This window comes from Moschus berezovskii, chromosome Y (genome assembly GCF_049115385.1).
Source record: "Moschus berezovskii isolate FMDL1 chromosome Y, NW_MosBer_1.0, whole genome shotgun sequence".
Classification (NCBI taxonomy): Eukaryota; Metazoa; Chordata; class Mammalia; order Artiodactyla; family Moschidae; genus Moschus; species Moschus berezovskii.
This window is the reverse complement of record NC_142489.1, coordinates 11,207,259-11,228,346: the sequence shown is the minus strand read 5'-3', so window position 1 is coordinate 11,228,346 and position 21,088 is coordinate 11,207,259. Positions and strand designations below refer to the sequence as shown.

The 21,088-nt window shown below is 47.4% G+C and overlaps 1 protein-coding gene across 1 annotated transcript in view; it reads right to left on the bottom strand.

Moving 5' to 3' along the window:
* The window catches only part of LOC129534938 (F-box-like/WD repeat-containing protein TBL1X), a 259,363-nt gene that overhangs the window by 146,480 nt on the left and 91,795 nt on the right, over positions 1 to 21,088 (bottom strand). The window contains 1 exon segment of the mRNA XM_088834558.1: positions 13,885 to 13,958. The gene's annotated coding sequence lies outside the window, so the exon portion shown is untranslated.

Below are 21,088 nucleotides of genomic sequence, written 5' to 3'. Positions count from 1 at the left end.
GGGAGAAGGGGACGATAGAGGATGAGATGGTTGGATGGCATCACCGACTCAATGGACATGGGTTTGGGTGAAGTCCAGGAGTTGGTGACGGACAGGGAGGCCTGGTATGCTGCAGTCCATGGGGTCACAAAGGGTCAGACACGACTGAGCAACTGAACTGAACCATGAAATAGTACTATTTGGCTATAGAAGGAAGGAAACCATGGACACAGCCTACGACATACGTGAATCTTGAAAACACTGTGAGAAGTGAAACAAAGTCACGAGAGGCCACATAACATATGATTTACGGGAAAACGCCCAATACAGGCAAATCCATAGAGATTACACAACTGGTCTGCAGCTGCAGGGGCTGCTGAGCAGAGCAAGAAAAAGGTAGGAGTGACGGCTCTGAGGATGGGGTTTCTTTGGGGGAGGGGGTACCGAAAATACTCTAAAATTAAATTGTGGCGATGACTGTACAGCCTATGTGAGTACCCTGTTCTTGCTGCTCAGTCGTGTCCGACTCTTTCGCGACCCCCTGGACTGTAGCCCCGCCAGGCTCCTCCATCTGTGGGATTCTCCAGGCAAGAATCCTGGAGTGAGCTGCCATTTCCTCCTCCAGGGGAATCTTTCCGACCCAGGGATCGAATCCCCGTCTCCTGTACTGGCAGGCGGGTTCTTTAGCACTGAGCCACCTGGGAAGTTCCTTCTGCACCCTACGTGACTACAAAGAGGCTGGGGTGCAGACGCTTCTCAACCTCCAGGGACTGAACACACCTGAGAACTTGCTGCAACCCTGGGCCCCGGAATTCCCCCTGGGGGTTGTGGAGCAAGCCTGACCCCCACGCCGGGGGCTCCTACGGGAAGGAGTCTCATTCTCTCAAACGGAGTCCAGTGCCGCAGCATCAGAGATTCAGGACCAAAGCCGGGGAAGCAGGTCACAAGAAACGGATCCCCGGCAGGATGATGTATTTTGTGGCAAATCAGGTCACGCCGTCCCTGGCTAGCCACAGTCCGGAATTTCTTGATTCGTATTCAAGAACTCTCTGCCGCGGCAGAGTTCACAGGTTTCGAGAGCCATAAATCCATCTGCTCCCGGCTTATCTTGAGTTTCACATGAGATTAATATTCTACCTACATCCTAGGCTAGGCAAAGACAAACAGCTCCAGAACGCAAAGTGACAGTATTCTAGGTAAGTAAACACGGAGAAAAGACTCGGTTGAAACCGTATCTGCAGCTTAACTTCTGTGTTTTAGAGGAATGTATATTTTGGCTTAAAACTCAACATTCAAAAAGCAAAGATCACAGCATCCGGTCCCACCGCTTCATGGCAAATAGATGGGGAAGCAACGGAAACAGTGGCTGACTTTATTTTCTTGGGCTCCAAAATCACTGCAGATGGTGACTGCAGCCATGAAATTAAAAGACCTTGCTCCTTGAAAGAAAAGCTATGACCATCCTAGACAGCGTATTGAAAAGCAGAGATAATACCTTGCTGACAAAGGTCCGTCTAGTCAAAGCTGTGGTTTTTCCAACAGTCATGTATGGATGTGAGAGTTGGACCATAAAGCTGAGCACCAAAGAACTGATGTTTCTGAACTGTGGTGTTGGAGAAGACTCTTTGAGAGTCCCTTGGACTGCAAGGGGATCCAACCAGTCAATCTTTCCTAAAGGAAATCAGTCCTGAATATTCATTGGAAGGACTGATGGTGAAGCTGAAACTCCAATACTGTCTGTGGCCACCTGATGCGAAGAACTGACTCAATGGAAAAGACCCTGATGCTGGGAAATATTTAAAGATGTCTTTAAAGTGAATAGAAAAAATCTTAAAGGTCAAAAAACACCCAGCCCTTTATCACTCTGAAATGCAATGCCTCCAATTAGAAGGTCTCTAAACCAAGGAAGAAAGTACCCAATAACGTAATTAATTTAACAAAGAATCTGTAGGCTAAAATGTGAATCGCACTTAAAATTAATCAGCAACACTAAAATAAAGACAAACTGCGAACCCACTATCGTCATTAATTTAACACAGAAACTATGTTTAACCGTGAATCATGCTTCAAATTAATCAGTCACATAAACCAGAAAATCCCTAGCAGTGAGGATCTGCCTTCCGATGAAGCTTTACTTCAGGTTTACAAAATAAAAAGCCAACCACAGCACCTTATTTAGTTTGAAAAGAATTAGTAAATAAAAGATAGCTGTGTGTTTTAAAAGACCCAAAGATGCTACCAGAGCACTTCGTTGAGCAAGGTAACTTGCCAGAGAGAATATAAATTATTTAACAGATTTTCAACTATTCCAATGCACTTCTGTCAAGACTCCAAGTCCGCACCCTACAATTTCCACCCCAAACCAAAATTCAGATCAAATATCCGTGAGGCACCCCTGGCAAACCAGCATCCTTGTCCAATCCTAGCAAGCAGCACTCGAATGCCTTCCCTTACCTGTGATAGACGAACAGATAACCTCAACATCCATTCTGGGTTCCTACTCGGCAACCAAGTGTCAAAAGAAATTCATTTCAACTGCTCTGTGTAAAGTTCTAAGCTCATCCGAGCTGAAAGACATTGCTGTGTACCCCTGTCAGCAAACAGGAACTGCTTGAGGATTTTAGTACTGCAATAACCATGTCAGGACAAAATCAGTTCCCAATATAGAGCACTGATTTTTTTTTTTTTTGGGGTAGATGATGCTTGAGTTATAGACCCGTTTCACTATCATCAAGAACCCTTTCACATAAAGACTTCATCACGTTGATTACAAAGTGTCTCAAAAGTGTATACACACAGCGCCGGAGCTGACAGTTTCGCAGAGAGAGAAAAGGAGTTAGGAACAGGCAAGCAGAGTCAGTGGGCAGTACGGGACATTCACCCATCCCTCTTTGGGGCTGTGGTCAGCTCCTAAGGAGGTGGCTTCCCTGGTGGCTCAGTGGTGAAGAATCCGCCTGCCATGCAGGAGACACGGGTTTGATCCCTGGCCCTGGGAAGATCCCACATGCCATGGACCAACTAAGACTGTGCACCCCAACTTCTGAAGCCCTTGCCCCTGAGAGCCAGTGCTCCAAAACTACTAAAGACTCAACACTCTAGAGACTGAGCTCTGCAACAACAGAAGCCACCGCAGTGACAAGCGCGTGCACTGCAGCTTTACAGAGAGAAGGTCCCGATCTCTGCAGCTAGAAAGCAAGCCCAAACAGCAGTGGTACTGCAGTGAGTCACCTTTCCCTTCTCCACGAGGATCTTCCCAACCCGGGGATCGAACCCAGGTCCCCCACACTGCAGGTGGATTCCTTTTCTGTTTTTTGGTATTATCACATTTTTGTATTTCTTTTTTTTTTTTTCCCTTTAATTGGAGCCTACTTACTTTACAATACTGTAGTGGTTTTGCCATACACTGACATGAATCAGCCACGGGTGTGCATGGGTTCCCCATCCTGAACCCCCCTCCCAACTCCCTCCCCATCCCATCCCTCTGGGTCATCCCACCGCACCGGCCCTGAGCACCCTGTCTCATGCAATGAACCTGGACTGGCGATCTGTTTCACATTTGATAATATACATGTTTCAATGCCATTCTCCCAAATCATTCCACGCTCACCTTCTCCCACAGAGTCCAACACACTGTTCTTTATATCTGTCTCTTTTGCTGTCTCGCATACAGGGTTATCATTACCGTCTTTCTAATTTCCATATATATGCGTTAGTATACTGTATTGGTGTTTTTCTGACTTATTTCGCCCTGGACAATAGGCTCCAGTTTCATCCACCTCATTAGAACGGATTCAAATGCATTCTTTTTAATGGCTGAGTAATATTCCATTGTGTATATGAACCACGGCTTTCTTATCCATTCGCCTGCTGATGGACATCTAGGTTGCTTCCATGTCCTGGCGATTGTAAACAGTGTGCAGGCGGATTCTTTACCAGCTGAGCCACCAGGGAAGCCCAATGGAAGACCCAGCAGAGTTAAACAATAAATGAATCAGTAAAATTATATATATATTTTAAAAACAGCTCAGGAGGAAGCCATCTCACTGGAAAACAGCACGGGAGACATTGGCCGGCACAGGCCATGGTTCTGAACATGCCTGCTGTGCATCCAAACATTTCCTCTATGGCTCTTTCCCGTGGAGGCCGGATGGAATGAGGCAGGTGGGATGAACAAATAGAAGCTCATCTCAGAAGACACTTCCTAAATCAGTGGAAGACTGCCTTAAGGCACTTGAGGAAGAGTATTGAACAAGATTCTGGAGTTTTTCCATGTGAGTACCATACCATGGACCCCACACGCCTCCTGGAATCGCTTTCCAGGTCTAAAGAGTGGCCACAGGCCAGATATAAAAAGGACTCCCACACTTTCTTTTTTCAAAATTGATATATTATTTCGTGGGCTGTGTTGGGCCTTCCTTGCAGCATGCAATATAGTTCCCCGATTGGGGATCCTACCCCTCCCTGCCTTGAGAGCGTGGAGTCTTAGCCACAGGACCAGCAGGGAAGTCACGGGACCCAGCTTTAAAAGATTTCTTCGCAAATCACTCAACTATCCATTCATGGGGTAAAAACACACAGACACAGACACAGACACAGACACAGACACACACACACACACACACACGATAGAACATTATTTAGCCACAAAAAGGAAAACACAAGCTACCCCATCATTAAACTGCAAAGACATTTCACTGGGTCAACTAAAACAGGCTCAAAAGGACAAATCTCATGTGATTCCACTTACGTGTGGTGCTTAGAAGTCTCAACTGCAGAGACATTAATATAAAGCGGAACCGTGGGTGCCAGGGGCTGCGGGAGGGGAAGAGAGTTGTTTAAAGGCGTATGTAATGTTAGCTTGGCAAGATGGAAAAAGTTCTACATGGGGATGGTGGTGATGGCTATATAGCAAGGTAAATGTACTTAATGACAATGAAAGTCGTTCAGTCGTGTCTGACTCTTTTCGACCCCATGGACTATACAGTCCATGGAATTCTCCAGGTCAGAACACTGGAATGGGTAGCCTTTCCCTTCTCCAGGGGATCTTCCCAACCCAGGGATCGAACCCAGGTCTCCCTCACTGCTGGCGGATTCTTTACCAGCTGAGCCACCAGGGAAGCCCAATGATAGTGAACTATGCATCTAAAAATGGTTAAGACAGGAAATAAATCTGTCACCCACCGGGGAAAAATGGTTAGCATGGTATATTATATGTTACGCATATTTTATCACTGTAAAACATAATGCTTTGTAAATCCGACTTAAATAGGCATTAAGTAAAGGCTTGACCTTTCTGTTATAGCTTTCTGGACTGTACTTCATCTTAGGATTCCGTTAAAAATTTGCTAATTGTGCATAGGGGTGTCTCATAAAAGTACAAACATGGAGGATTCTGCAGTTTTTTTTTCCCTCTGGTGGCCTCATGGCACACGTTGTGGAATCTATTTCCCAAGCAGGGGTCAAATCTGAGTCCTTAGAAGTGAAAGGACCAAGTCCTAACCACTTGGACCACCGGAAAACTCCCCACAAGAATTTTAAAGTAATAAGATTTAGAATTACTATTGACCATTAAGAAAATTATGCAAACTTTTTCATAGACTATAAATCACAATGAATCCAACTGAGGCTTATGAATTTATCCATATAATCACACTTTCAAAAATGTAGTTCTTCCTGTGACGAAACAAAATTTAGGAACAGAAACCCAAATATATTCATTTCTAAAAGCATAGTCATGTTGAGTATTGGAGTCATCATGCGTGCATGCGTGCGTGCTCAGTCGTGTCCAACTCTCTGACCCCATGGACCATATCCCACTAGGCTCCTCTCTGTCCATGGGATTCTCCAGGCAAGAATACTGGAGTGGGTTGCCATGTCCTTCTCCAGGGGATCTTCCTGACTCAGGGATCAATCCCATGGCTCCTGCTTGGCAGGCAGATTCTTAATCACTGAGCCACCTGGGAAGCCCGAGAATCATCACAGGAGGACTAAAAGTGTATTACTCCTTACCACAGAGCTTCAGAGTCAATGCCAACAGTCGCTAACTACTGTGAAACAAGATGAAGGGCAATATTCATATATGCCAAGTTTGGGGGCAAATCCTAAACCAGTCAAGTTCATACTACCAACATTTGAAAGTGAAAGTCGCAAAGGTGTGTCCTATTCTTTGTGACCCCATGGAATATACAGTCCATGGAATTCCCCAGGCCAGAATACTGGAGTGGGTAGCCCTCTCCTGGGGAACTTCCCGACCCAGGAATCAAACCAGGGTCTCCTGCATTGGAAGCGGATTCTTTACCAACTGAGCTATCAGGGAAGCCCATTTGGGGTTGGATAATTCCTTGGCGTAGGAACCTGGAATGTTAGGTCCATGAATCAAGGCAAATTGGAAGTGGTCAAACAGGAGATGGCAAGAGTGAACATCGACATTCTAGGAATCAGTGAACTAAAATGGACTGGAATGGGTGAATTTAACTCAGATGACCATTAAATCTACTACTGTGGGCAGGAATCCCTTAGAAGAAATGCAGTAGCCATCATGGTCAACAAAAGAGTCCGAAATGCAGTACTTGGATGCAATCTTAAAAATCACAGAATGATTTCTGTTCGTTTCCAAGGCAAACCATTCAATATTACAGTAATTCAAGTCTATGCCCCAACCAGTAACGCTGAAGAAGCCGAAGTTGAACGGTTCTATGAAGACCTACAAGACCTTTTAGAACTAACACCCAAAAAAGATGTCCTTTTCATTACAGGGGACTGGAATGCAAAAGTAGGAAGTCAAGAAACACCTGGAGTAACTGGCAAATTTGGCCTTGGAGCACAGAATGAAGCAGGGCAAAGACTAATAGAGTTTTGCCAAGAGAACACACTGGTCATAGCAAACACCCTCTTTCAACAACAGAAGAGAAGACTCTACACATGGACATCACCAGATGGTCAACACCGAAATCAGACTGATTATATTCTTTGCAGCCAAAGATGGAGAAGCTCTATACAGTCAGCAAAAACAAGACCAGGAGCTGACTGTGGCTCAGATCATGAACTCCTTATTGCCAAATTCAGGCTGAAATTGAAGAAAGTAGGGAAAACCACTAGACCATTCAGATATGACCTAAATCAAATCCCTTATGATTACACAGTGGAAGTGAGAAATAGATTTAAGGGACTAGATCTGATAGAGTGCCTGATGAACTCTGGACAGAGGTTTGTGACATTGTACAGGGGACAGGGACCAAGACCATCCCCATGGAAAAGAAATGCAAAAAAGCGAAATGGCTGTCTGAGGAGGCCTTACAAATAGCTGTGAAAAGAAGAGAAGCGAAAAGCAAAGGAGAAAAGGAAAGATATAAGCATCTGAATGCAGAGTTCCAAAGAATAGCAAGGACAGATAAGAAAGCTTTCCTCAGCGATCAATGCAAAGAAATAGAGGAAAACAACAGAATGGGAAAAACAAGAGATCTCAAGAAAATTAGAGATTCCAAGGGAACATTTCATGCAAAGATGGGCTCGATAAAGGACAGAAATGGTATGGACCTAACAGAAGCAGAAGATATTAAGAAGAGGTGGCAAGAATACACAAAAGAACTGTACAAAAAAGATCTTCACGACCAAGATAGTCACGATAACGTGATCACTGACCTAGAACCAGACATCTTGGAATGTGAAGTCAAGTGGGCCTTAGAAAGCATCGCTACGAACAAAGCTAGTGGAGGTGATGGAATTCCAGTTGAGCTATTTCAAATCTTGAAAGATGATGCTGTGAAAGTGCTGCACTCAATATGCCAGCAAATTTGGAAAACTCAGCAGTGGCCACAGGACTGGAAAAGGTCAGTCTTCATTCCAATTCGAAAGAAAGGCAATGCCAAAGAATGCTCAAACTATCACACAATTGCACTCATCTCACACGCAGTAAAGTCATGCTCAAAATCCTCCAAGCCAGGCTTCAGCAATATGTGAACCGTGAACTCCCAGATGTTCAAGCAGGGTTTAGAAAAGGCAGAGGCACCAGAGATCAAATTGCCAACATCAGCTCGATCATGGAGAAAGCAAGAGAGTTCCAGAAAAACATCTATTTCTGCTTCATTGACTATGCCAAAGCCTTTGACTGTGTCGATCACAATAAACTGTGGAACATTCTGAAAGACATGGGAATCCCAGACCACCTGACCTGACTCTTGAGAAACCTGTATGCAGGTCAGGAAGCAACAGTTAGAACTGTACATGGAACAACAGACTGGTTCCAAATAGGAAAAGGAGTACGTCAAAGCTGTATGTTGTCACCTTGCTTATTTAACTTATATGCAGAGTACATCATGAGGAACGCTGGGCTGGAAGAAGCACAAGCTGGAATCAAGATTGCTGGGAGAAATATCAATAACTTCAGATATGCAGATGACACCACCCTTATGGCAGAAAGTGAAGAGGAACTCAAAAGCCTCTTGATGAAAGTGAAAGAGGAGAGTGAAAAGGTTGGCTTGAAGCTCAACATTCAGAAAATAAAGATCATGGCATCTGGTCCCATCACTTCATGGCAAATAGATGGGGAAACAGTGGAAACAGTGTCAGACTTTATTTTTGGGGGCTCCAAAATCACTGCAGATGGTGACTGCAGCCATGAAATTAAAAGACGTTTACTCCTTGGAAGGAAAGTTATGACCAACCTAAATAGCATATTAAAAAGCAGAGACATTACTTTGCCAACCAAGGTCCGTCTAGTCAAGGCTATGGTTTTTCCCGTGGTCATGTATGGATGTGAGAGTTGGACTGTGAAGAAAGCTGATCGCCGAAGAATCGATGCTTTTGAACTGTGGTGCTGGAGAAGACTCTTGAGAGTCCCTTGGACTGCAAGGAGATCCAGCCAGTCCATTCTAAAGGAGATCAATCCTGGGTGTTCATTGGAAGGACTGATGCTAAAACTGAAACTGCAATACTTTGGCCACCTCATGTGACGAGTTGACTCACTGGAAAGACTCTGATGCTGGGAAGGACTGGGGGTGGGAGGAGAAGGGAACGACAGAGAATGAGATGGCTGGATGGCATCACTGACTATGGACATGAGTTTGAGTGAACTCTGGGCATTGGTGATGGACAGGGAGGCCTGGCGTGCTGTGATTCATGGGGTCGCAAATAGTCGGACACGACTGAGCGACTGATCTGAATTCTTTGGTGTGTGAGAAGGTAGGAGAGGCTGTCCTGTCCGCGGTGGGGTGTTTGGCCGCATCCTCAGATGCCAGGATCACCCCCTCCCATCAAATCAATCATATATGACAACCAAACCTGTCTCTAGAATTTGCCAAGTGTCCCAGGGTAGGGGTGGTGGTGGTAAAAGACTGCCCCCAGTGGAGAACCCCTGTCCTAAACCAAGAAGGAGATCTTCAGGAACCGCCCATGTTTAGGAAGAAAACCAAAAGGTTACGCTAAGAAAAACAACACTCTCTGATTTGGCGTTAAGAGTCAGAAGGAGTAACAGATGTCAGAAATGAAAGAAAGCTGCCATCACCTTCAGGCCATTTTACAACCAGAAGCTACAGCCAGTTTCTAGAGCCTATTCTTCAATGTTAATTAATCGGAACTCAACGTCCATTTATACCTTCCCAGGTGGTGCTAAGCAGTAAAGAACCAGCCTGCCAATGCAGGAGACATAAGAAACATGGATTTGATCCCTGGGTGGGGAAGATCCCCCTGGAGGAGGCAATGGCAATTGACCCGCTCCAGTATTCTTGCCTGGAGAATCCCCATGGACAGAGGAGCCTGGCGGGCTCCAGTCCACGGGGTTGCACAGAGCTGGACACGCCTGAAGTGCCTTAGCACAGGACAATGTCCATTTGCATCAAGTTCTATGAAGAAGAGACTCACTACACTCCCGATCCATCCGTTGCGGCCATGCCCCTGCCGACAGCACACGTTTTCGTGGGTTTGAGAGAAAAGGAGTGGTTTCTCAAGAGAAAGCGGTTTTGTTTTTTTTTTCCCGAAAACCAGAAGGGAGGGTGTGTCTGTGGGGCTCTACCCCTGTGTTCTGGAAATTCAAGAAGGCAAAGGCTGTCTGGACGAAAAGAACACTGAACAAACCTCAAGCGAAGATTGGCAGCAAGGGATGAACCACGCTGTCAGACAGCACCTCATCACGCACTTTTCATCAGCGGGAGACCTCAGAAAATGAAACTGCAGTACACCATTATCCATGTGGAATTCACGCCTTCCAATCAACTAGTTATGGTTGCCAGGGCACCTGGATGTTTTATGGATTCTGATAAGTCAAATGAGCAACACCCTACGCCTAGCCCATGGCACCCCAAGCCTGCCGAACAATACCCACGTACCAACCCGTGCCACAGCCTGCAATACCTTAGTATGAAAAACCCCTGCAACTGGGTTGGTCTTTAACACGGCGGACCGTCCAGATGAGATTCACAGAACACGCTGTTTAGTCGCTGCCACACTGTCTGGCTCGAACCATCAACAATTCTACCGGGACTGTATCCAGGCTCCAGGTAATCACCCGTCTCAGCATCACAGCTAATTCTAAACGCAGTCCTTTGAGCCCTTTTAGGATTTTATGAACAGAAAAGAGTTGCTGGGAACGGCTCACCCATATCCTTATACCAGGCCAAATCCCACCCCAACAGACCCGTTCCAAGTTGGGAAAGGAGTTCATCAAGGCCGTTTATTGTCATCCTGCTCATTTAACTTATATGCAGAGTACAGCTGAAGCTGTGACCAAACTAGACAGCATATTAAAAAGCAGAGACATTACTTGGCCAACAAAGATCTGTCTACTGAAGGCTATGGTTTTTCCACTAGTCATGTATGGATTTGAGAGTCAGACCATAAAGAAAGCTGAGCGCTGAAGAACTAATGCTTTCCAACTGTGGCGTTGGAGAAGACTCTTGAGAGTCCCTTGGACTGCAAGGAGATCCAACCAGCCCATCCTAAAGGAAATCAGTCCTGAATATCCACTGGAAAAGACTGATGCTGAAGCTGAAGGTCCAACACTTTGGCCACCTGATACGAAGAACTGACTCCTTAGAAAAGACCCTGATGCTGGGAAAGATAGAAGGCAAGAGGAAAAGGGGACGACAGAAGATGGGATGGTTGGATGGCATCACCGACTCGATGGACATGAGTTTGAGCAAGCTCTGGGAGATGGTGAAGGACAAGGAAGCCTGGAGTCCGTGGGGTCTCAAAGAGTTGGACACGACCAAGCAACTGAACAACAACATTATCACGCGAAATGCCGCGCTGGATGAGGTACAAGCTGGAATCAAGATTGCAAGCAGAAATATCCACAAACTGGAATCAAGACTGCAGGGAGAAGTATCAACAACCTCAGATATGCAGATGGTACCACCCTAATGGCAGAAAGATCATTCTTGACCAGGGTTGCATCAGTGCAAAACTGCGGCTGTCAGTTTCCTACTTTTGATAACATAATATCTTCACAAAAGACCAGGGAAGGTGGGGGAGGGTACCTGAGACCTCAATTTGCTATTTTTTTGCTTCCCGGATGACGCTCGTGCAGGAGATGTAAGAGACTGTGGTTTCAGTCCCTGGGTCAGGAAGATCCCCTGGAGGAGGGCATGGGCAATTCCCTCCAGTGAGAATCCCACAGACAGAGGAGCCTGGCAGGCTATACATTTCATGGTGTTGCAAAGAGTGGGACACGACTGAAGCTGTTTGCTGGTTCAGTTCAGTTCAGATCAGTTCAGTTGCTCAGTCGTGTCCAACTCTTTGCGACCCCATGAATCACAGCACGCCAAGCCTCCCTGTCCATCACCAACTCCTGGAGTTCACTCAAACTCATGTTCATCGAGTCGGTGATGCCATCCAGCCATCTCATTCTCTGTCATCCCCTTCTCCTCCCTCCCCCAATCCTTCCCAGCATCAGAGTCTTTTCCAGTGAGTCAACTCATCGCATGAGATGGCCAAAGTACTGGAGTTTCAGCTTTAGCATCAGTCCTTCCAATGAACAGCCAGGATTGATCTCCTTTAGAATGGACTGGCTGGATCTCCTTGCAGTCCAAGGGACTCTCAAGAGTCTTCTCCAGCACCACAGTTCAAAAGCATCAATTCTTCGGCGATCAGCTTTCTTCACAGTCCAACTCTCACATCCATACATGACCACTGGAAAAATAGAAACCTTCAAAAGTAACAGTGTCTCACTGATGAACAGATACAGCAAACATGGGCTATTCATCCTGTGGAACTGGGTCTGGTCATCAAAATGAATGCAACAACACGGTTGAACCTTGAAAACTTTCCATCGAGTGAAAAACCAACCGTCCACGAAGCACACACACACTGCATGATTGAATTTACATGGAACATCCAGAATGAACAAATCCAGAGATGCTGACCATCGACGGGTGGTGACTGGGGGAGGCCTGAACAAGGAGTTCTCATGGGTCCATGCGGTTCTTTGGGGAGCGAGGAAATGGTTTAGAATCAGTTGTGGCGATGGCTGCGGAACTCTGTGAATATTGTAAAAACCACCAAAACGTACGCTCGAATGGGCAAACTGTCGGCTATGTGAATAACAACGTAATCAAGTTGTTAACGCGAGACAGCAGTGTCTGGCAGTTGAGTTGTTATGTAAGTATCTTGCCATGATTTATTGTTCTTTCTTCACCCCAGGGAGCCGGGGGTGGTTGCTTTAAAAGGTCACCTATGATATCGTTTCAAATCACATGCAGCCCATCTGTTACTGATGATGAGTATGTGACCCCAGGCATGTCTAGGTAAACGGAGATAAAAGCTCTGATGCTAGGAGAATCAGAATCAGACTCCTCTAGGCACTGTACGGGCAGGGTTAATGTCAGGGTCCTTGCCTTTTCCTCAGGGAAAGCCTGGCGCGCTGCAGCCCACGGGATTGCAAAGGGTCGGACACAACTGGGCGACTAAACAACAATAATCCCCATCACTCCCCTGCATTCCACCAGGCTGGCTTATCAACTTCTCCCTTTAAAGAAACAAAAACACCTTATTGCTCGTTCCTCTTTGCCCAGAGAGTAGCTTAGCTTCACCACGCACTGAGATCCCAAGCGCCACCAAAGCCAGCCCAAGTCTCCCTTTGAAAACAAAGGTCCAGCCTTCCTCAGCGGCTTGCAAGGCAGGTTCGTAGATCCTTCCCGGGAATTCCCACAGCAGGAGACGTCTGCACTGTCCATGGGACACCCATCCATGCCACGGCTTTCTAGGACCTGTAACGCCTTCCCCCAAAACACGAGACACATTTCACTTAATCTCCACACACTCTACAATGCTCCAGAAGTAAGAGATTCAAAGAACGGTCACCCCAGAAACAGAAGACTTTCATAAAAAGGGGGTCTTGAAAAGGAAGCTTTTGATCTGGGTGAGACCCGGGCCTTGCTGCAAGCTGGGTGAAATGCAGCAGCCAAAACGATGATTCCAGACCACAGAGGTCCCCGTCCTACGCACCCTGCCTGGGATCTCGGTGCCCTCATGACAGTCCATGGGGGGCTCAGACGGAAGGAAAACGCCTCCCCAGGTGCCCCCAGCACAGGCCACGTGGCCTCACGATGCTGTCCAACAGGCGTTTATGGAAAGTTCTGTCTGGACCACAAACTAGGCCGTGGATGAAAGAAATGATGTTTCTTTCAAAAGCATACAATAACCATGTCCATGTCTGTTTCCTAAAATTTCTGACTTTCCAAACACTCCATGAAACAAGAGTTTCTTACGAAGTGCCAACACAGACAAGATACACAGCATGTTTCTTTTCGGTTACCAAATCAGCTATTACAAAACATCTTGAGAAATTACTGTTTCTGGTACACACAGCCAACAAGTAATAGTGAATTAAAAAAAAAAAAAACACACATGGACCAGTTGACAGGATACTTCTTTATGGAATAAGAAAGAAATCCGTTTTACAATTTTACTTACTCAGAGACAAATGTAGGCAAATCTCGTCTTCCTTCTGGGGTTCACTTTTAGGCCTGTTTTCTGTCTTCGGTCACCTGTCAACAAAAACATACATCCAAAATCAGGCAAAAAAAAAGAAGTCAGAGAAACCCATTCCAGTATTCTAGCTTGGGAAACCCCACAGACAGAGGAGCCTGGTGTGTTACAGCCCCTGGGGTCTCAAAAGAGTTGGACACGACTTAGTGGAGAAGGCAATGGCAGCCCACTCCAATACTCTCGCCTGGAAAATCCCATGGACGGAGGAGCCTGGTAGGCTTCAGTCTATGGGGTCGCTAAGAGTCGGACACAACAGAGCGACTTCACTTTCACTTTTCCTTTCATGCATTGGAGAAGGAAATGGCATCCCACTCCAGTGTTCTTGCCTGGAGAATCCCAGGGACGGGGGAGCCTGGTGGGCTGCCGTCTATGGGGTCGCACAGAGTCGGACACGACTGAAGCGACTTAGCAGCAGCAGCAGCAGGAGTAAACAACAACAAATTGCACTGTATCACACTGACTATTTTTTAAGATTTTTTTTTTAATGCAGTAAATATTACAACAGAATCTGGAAAATAGATCCTGGTGAATTCAATAAAAATTGCCAGATCTCCCTTGTGGCCGTTCAAAAACAAAAAAAGTCAACAAAAACATCTCGACTACATTCTCGACCGTTCAAAGACTTAGGCAGATTTCTGAAGCGGGTTCGGGGCGGGCGGGGGCTGTCTTAGGAAGCTGAAACAGTAACGGTGTCAGATGGTGGAAAACCACCATCGGTGACATTCAGTCTTGTGACTCGGAGCACACTGAGCCTGTCCACACGAAATCTGTTCAAAATTCTCCATCTCAAACTAGCAATGATCACCTCACTAGATACTCCAATCACCCCAAAACACGAGACACATCTCACTGATCTCTGCACACTCCACAACGCTCCAGAAGTAAGCGATTCAAAGAGCGGTCGTCTAGCCAGCTGGAGCATCTAGCCGGCGCTCCCTGTTCTCTAAGCACGCTAAAACAGACAAAATGAAAAACACAGGTGATTTCTCGCTCGATTCGATGCAACCTGGCACCTTCTCACTGAGAACTCCACGTCCAGCCGTGTGGAAAGAGCAAACGCCGCGCGGCGATGCACCTGGCGTCAGGGAACTCTTGATGTCTGCGGTCGCGGGACACTTAAGTATCTGGACAGGGAGAAGCGGGGGGATCTCAGCGAGAACAGAGCAGTGACAACAATCTAGTAAGAAAACGTACAAGACCATGTGAGTGAAGTGATGACACTCGAACCCGCAGTGGGGGAAGAAGTGAGCATCGGACACGGAGCTGAGCTCACGCTGGGGGCCGAGATGGGACCCCGTGAGGAGGCAGCCCTTGAAGGCGCGTGAAAGCAGCGGTCCAGTGGCGATGGCGACCTGGGTGACAGGGACACGGCGAGGAGCGGCCAGGGGACGGCGCCGCAGAAGCGAGCGACAGCGGATCCTGGGCCACAGACGGCGCTGCCAGCCTCAGAAAGGGGTCTGCCTCCTCCTCCCCGATCTCTCTTCACCCAGCACCAGGCTGAATGAGAAGAGAAAATCTGACCATCCTCCCACTTAAAATAAAACCCTTCAGGGCTCCCATCATTCTCAGGACAAAAGGCTTAGAGAAGCTCTCGCCCAGCAGAGGAACACGGGTGAGCTCGCACAGGGCCGGTGGGGACCACGGAGGTGGCCAGAAGCCGCACGGAGCCCAGGGGGTCCTGGAGGTGAGACCCGGGGGATGCCCGGGTCAGCGCATGTGTGCTGGGGCTGGGGGCAGCAGCAGTAAGACGCCTTCCAGGTTCAGAGCTCGAGCCAAAGCTGCGATGTCTGGGAAGTCGGAGTGGAGGAGAGAGCAAAAGCTTTTGAAGGTGTCAACTTTTCCTGAAACATCTGTTGGCTCGCCCACTCTCTGAGCGGATTCTTAAACTAGGTGATCGTACACGTCTTAGCAGGTGGCAGAGGTCACAGTCCCAGAGTTAGGTCTGTGTAACCAATGGACTTCCCTGGTGGCTCAGACAGTAAAGCGTCTGTTTACAATGCAGGAGAGCCGGGTTCGATCCCTGGGTCAGGAAGATTCCCCTGGAGAAGGAAATGGCAACCCACTCCAGTATCCTTGCCAGGAAAATCCCATGGATGGAGGAGCCTGGTGGGCTATGGTCCACGGGGTCGCAAAGAGTCAGACATGAGTGAGTGACTTAGCTTCACTTCAACCGTGACCGCTGGAGCTGTGGGCCTGGCTGGGATGCACCTGGAGTGGGATTTCTCCTCAGCAGTACTGGCATTGGAACCAGATGACTCTATGCAGTGGGCTTCCCAGGTGGGGCTCATGATAAAGCCACCCGCCAATGCACTGGATGTTAAGAGATGCAGGTTCAATCCCTGGGTCCGGAAGATGCCCTGGGGGAGGGCATGGCAACCCACTCCCATATTCTGGCCTGGAGAATCCCATGGACAGAGGAGCCTAGTGGGCGATACAGTCCATGGGGTCGCAAAGAGTCAGACACAACCGAAGCAACTCAGCACACATGCACGCGTTCTCTGGGGTGCAGATAGGTGGCTGTGCTTCTCATGAGAAGACTCTGAATAGTATTTCGGGCCCTACCCACTTGACGCCATAGGAATCACGCCATCCACCCAGGCTGTGACAACCAAACTGACCCTCGCTGCTCAGTGTCCCCTGGACAGCACGGTCACCGCGCTGAGATTCTCTCAAGATTACCACACTAAGGCTTCCCAAGTGGCGCCAGTGGTAAAGAATCTGCGTGCAGGAGAAGATGCAAGAGACCTGGGTTTGGTCCCTGGGTCGGGAAGATCCCCTTGGAGGAGGGCATGGCCACCCACGCCAGTATTCCTGCCTGGAGAATCCCATGGACAGAGGAGCCTGGCGGGGTACAGTCCATGGGGTCGCAGAGAGTCAGGCACGACTGAAGTTAAGTGATATCACATGACATCACTTATACATGGAGTCCAAAAAAAAAAAAAATGTTTTATCCTGGCAGTTTGGTGGTGAGTGGTTACGACTCTGAGCTCTCACTGCCCTGGACCCGAAATCAATCCCTGGTCAGGGGGGGAAACTAAGATCTCACAAGCTGGGCAGCACAGAAAATTAATAAACAATTAAAAAAACGAAGAAATGATACAAATGAACTTCTTTACAAAACAGACTCACAGACACAGAAAACAAACTGATGGTTATTAAAGGGGGAAGAGGAGTTGGGATAAATGAGGAATTTGGGATGAAGAACCACACACTACGATGCATATATATATAAAATGAAAACACAACTAAACTGTAAGCACAGGGAATTACAATATCTTTCTCATAACCTTTCACAAGAAAGAATCTGATAAAGAAGAGATTCGATGGTATTTCTATAAATGTAAAGGCCACCACTGAACCCAGAGGAGGAGGATCTGCCCAGTGAGACAGAGAAAAACAAGAGTGCAGCAAGGTGGGGCAAAAACCCCAGACAGTGCGGTGTTCCTGGCTTCTAGTGACAGCCGCCACTCAGATGACCAGAGGGGAAGACTAGCAAGTAACCACTGCTGAGACGGAGGACTGGAGGGGGGGGCCCGTAGCTCATAGGATGACATGGACAAACACACACCGTCTTCTCTGCATCTGCTCCCTGCACGGAAGAAACCTAGGAAGACTTCACGGAGGCGGCGGCATCCCTTGACGCAAGAAGTCAGGTGAAGAGGAAAGTAAAGCGACTGTCATGTGAGGGGTACTGGAGGTCAACAGGTGGGCGCAAGCAGAGGGCATGGAAGTTTCCCAAAATGTCAGAGAGGGGTGCTCGGAAACAAGGATGCTGATAGCAGAGTAAGGGAGGGCTGGTTGGTGGGAGAGAAAGGGGTGCCCCACACAGCACAGGAAAGAGACCCCCTCTCCCCGCCACTGCCCGACCAGCATAGACCAACCTCAGTCTTGGGGCCACCCAGCGTAAGAACAGCTGCTAGTGGTGGTGCATGCTGGCTCCAGGGCCGTCCAGACCAGAGCCGGGAGAGCAGGGCACCAGTTCACTTCACTCGCTCAGTCGTGTCCGACTCTTTGCAGACCCCATGGGCTGCAACACGCCAGGCTTCCCTGTCCATCACCAATTCCCGCAGCTTGCTCAAGCTCCTGTCCACTGAGCTGGTGAAGCCATCCAAGCATCTCATCCTCTGTCGTCCCTTCTCCTCCCGCCTTCCATCTTTCCCAGCATCAGGGGCTTTTCCAATGAGTCAGTTCTTCGCATGAGGTGGCCAAAATATTGGAGTTTCAGCTTCAGCATCAGTCCTTCCAATGAACACCCAGGACAGATCTCCTTTAGAATGGACTGGTTGGATCTCCTTGCGGTACAAGGGATAACTCTGTCAAAGGGCTGACAAAAGCTGCCCCACGCACAATCCACTCCACTGCTCCATTCTGTCTCCCTTCCACCAAACTACTATGCACATATATTTAGTTAAAAAAAAAAGAGAGAGACAGAAACAGACTTACAAGCCTCACTTCGCTCCTAATTAATTATAAGAAACTCTCTCCAGACCAGAGACTCCTCAGCTGTGAAATGAGGGTATTAAATTATTTATGAGGTTTCACCCACATCAAAAAGGAAAATCGGAGGAACCATTTTTCTGTTGACTTCCTTGGTAAATTCTAAGGGAAAACACCTTGCAGGGAACTGAACCAAGAATTTGCAAAGGGATTGCTTTGGGAGGACTTGGTGGGGAGGGGCCAGCAGACAGGTGTGAAGAAGAATTCATCTGTGTTCCACAGCCACCTGAGCACAGAAATACATCCAAACCAATTTTTTTCTCCCCCTCTGAAGTTGCCATAATGATTAACATGTTCACCCTGGAGAAACTCAAGTTGTACCATCACGAAAAACAATGAGAAAAATCTAAAATATGTTTTCTGAAACCACCAGCATGACACAGGAGTTGCACTCCCAAGTCCTCTTCTTTTTTTTAAGAGAGCCCAGAATTAACCCTGCTGAGCGCCAGCAGCTAAGACACATTCCAGCGAGAGGAGTCTCCATGCCAGAGAATTTGAACCACTTCATTTGCTACGTACTTGCAGACTTCAGGTTCTATATGATGAAGCTGTTGTTTCCTGCACTATCAATATCGCCCAGTGCTTTTTATATATTCAGATGATTCAGTCCATATTAGATTTTTTTAAATTTACTTTTAATTGGAAAATGATTGCTTTACAATGCTGTGTTAAATTTCTGCTGTACAACAACGAGATTCAATCATATATATACATATGTCTCTTCCCTCTTGAACCTCCTTCTCATCCCCCGACCCCACCCCAACCCTCTAGGTCATTATGGAACAAGCAGAGAGCTGGGCTTGCTGTGCTATACAGGCAGCTTCCCACGAACTAGTTATCTTACCCATGAAAGTGAAAAGTGAAAGTTGCTCAGCCATGTCTGACTCTTTGCGACCCCATGGACTTGTACAGTCCAGTGGAATTCTCCAGGCCAGAATACTGGAGTGGGTAGCCTTTCCCTTCTCCAGGGGATCTTCCCAACCCCAGGGATCGAACCCAGGTCTCCCGCATTGCAGGCAGAGTCTTTACCAGCTAAGCCACCAGGGAAGCCCAAGAATCCTGGGGTAGGTAGCCAATCCCTTCCTCAGGGGATCTTCCTGATCCAGGAGTCGAACCGGGCTCTCCCGCATTGCAGGCAGACACTTTACCACCTGAGCCTCCAGGAAAGCCCTTGATTCCATACACACGTCTTAATACACGACATTCGGTTTTCTCTTTCTGACTGACTTCCCTCCGAATAACATGCTCCGGGTTCAGCCAACTCACTAGAAACGTCAGTTCAGTTCAGTCGCTTGGTCGTGTCCGACCCTTGGCGACCCCGTGGACCGCAGCACGCCAGGCTTCCCTGTCCATCATCAGCTACCGGGGCTCGCTCAAACTCATGTCCATTGAGTCACCAGAACCTACCAGATGGTTAATCCTTTAAATCTGTGCTTTTCCAACGGGGCTAATTGTGTCCCCCGCCCTCCCCTCCCCCAGCCACCATCACTGGACACTTGGCCATGTCTGGAAACAATTTCAGTCCTCAGGACTCCGGGGAGGATGTTATTGGGATCAAGTAAGGCCAGAGATGCTGCTGAAGCTCCTACAGCACACAGAACAGCTCCCTTCATAAACAGCTAGCAATATCTGGCTCAAATGTCAATATCGCCACGGCTGAGAAATCCTCATTTGAACCACACTAAAAATTAAAACAAAAAAAAATTATTTATTTAGTGGTGCCACATCTTAAGTCGTGGCACGTAGGCTCTTTAGTTATGGCATGTGGGATCTAGTTCCTGAAGGGAGATTTAACCCGGGGCTCCCTACACTGGGAACAAGGAGTCTTAGCCACCGGACCACTGGGCAAGTCCCCATACTAACATCTCTATAATTCTGCAGAAGGTATACACCGTGTATCATTTTTACTCTTTTCAAAGTAACACAATACATACACTACAGGTGAGGTAAGACTTCTCATTGTAGCTGCGAGCTTTCCAGCATCATCTATCCCCAACCCTGCTCTCCAAAGCAACCACATTCAAATCACAGCTGGCAATACTCCTTGGTATGGACTCGCATGATTCTAAATAAGCTGCTGTGCAATATATCCTATCAACTTTAGAGATCACTTACTTGATTTTCTCACATACAGATGGACATTTTGGTTTTTGTAAATTCCGCTTACTCCTTGGAAGAAAAGTTATGACCAACCTAGACAGCATATTAAAAAGCAGAGACATTACTTTGCTAACAAAGATCCATCTAGCCAAGACTATGGTTTTTCCAGTAGTCATGCATGGATGTGAGAGTTGGACTATAAAGAAAGCTGAACGCCAAAGAACTGATGCTTTTGAACTGTGGTGTTGGACAAGACTCTTGAGAGTCCCTTGGACTGCAAGGAGATCCGACCAGTCCATCCTAAAGGAGATCAGTCCTGACTGTTCACTGGAAGGACTGATGTTGAAGCTTAAACCAATACTTTGGACAGCTGATGCGAAGAACTGACTCATTTGAAGAGACCCTGATGCTGGGAAAGATTGAAGGTGGGAGGAGAAGGGGACGACAGAGGATGAGATGGTGGGATAGGATCACTGACTGGATGGACATGAGTTCGAGTAAACTCCTGGAGTGGGTGATGGACAGGGAGGCC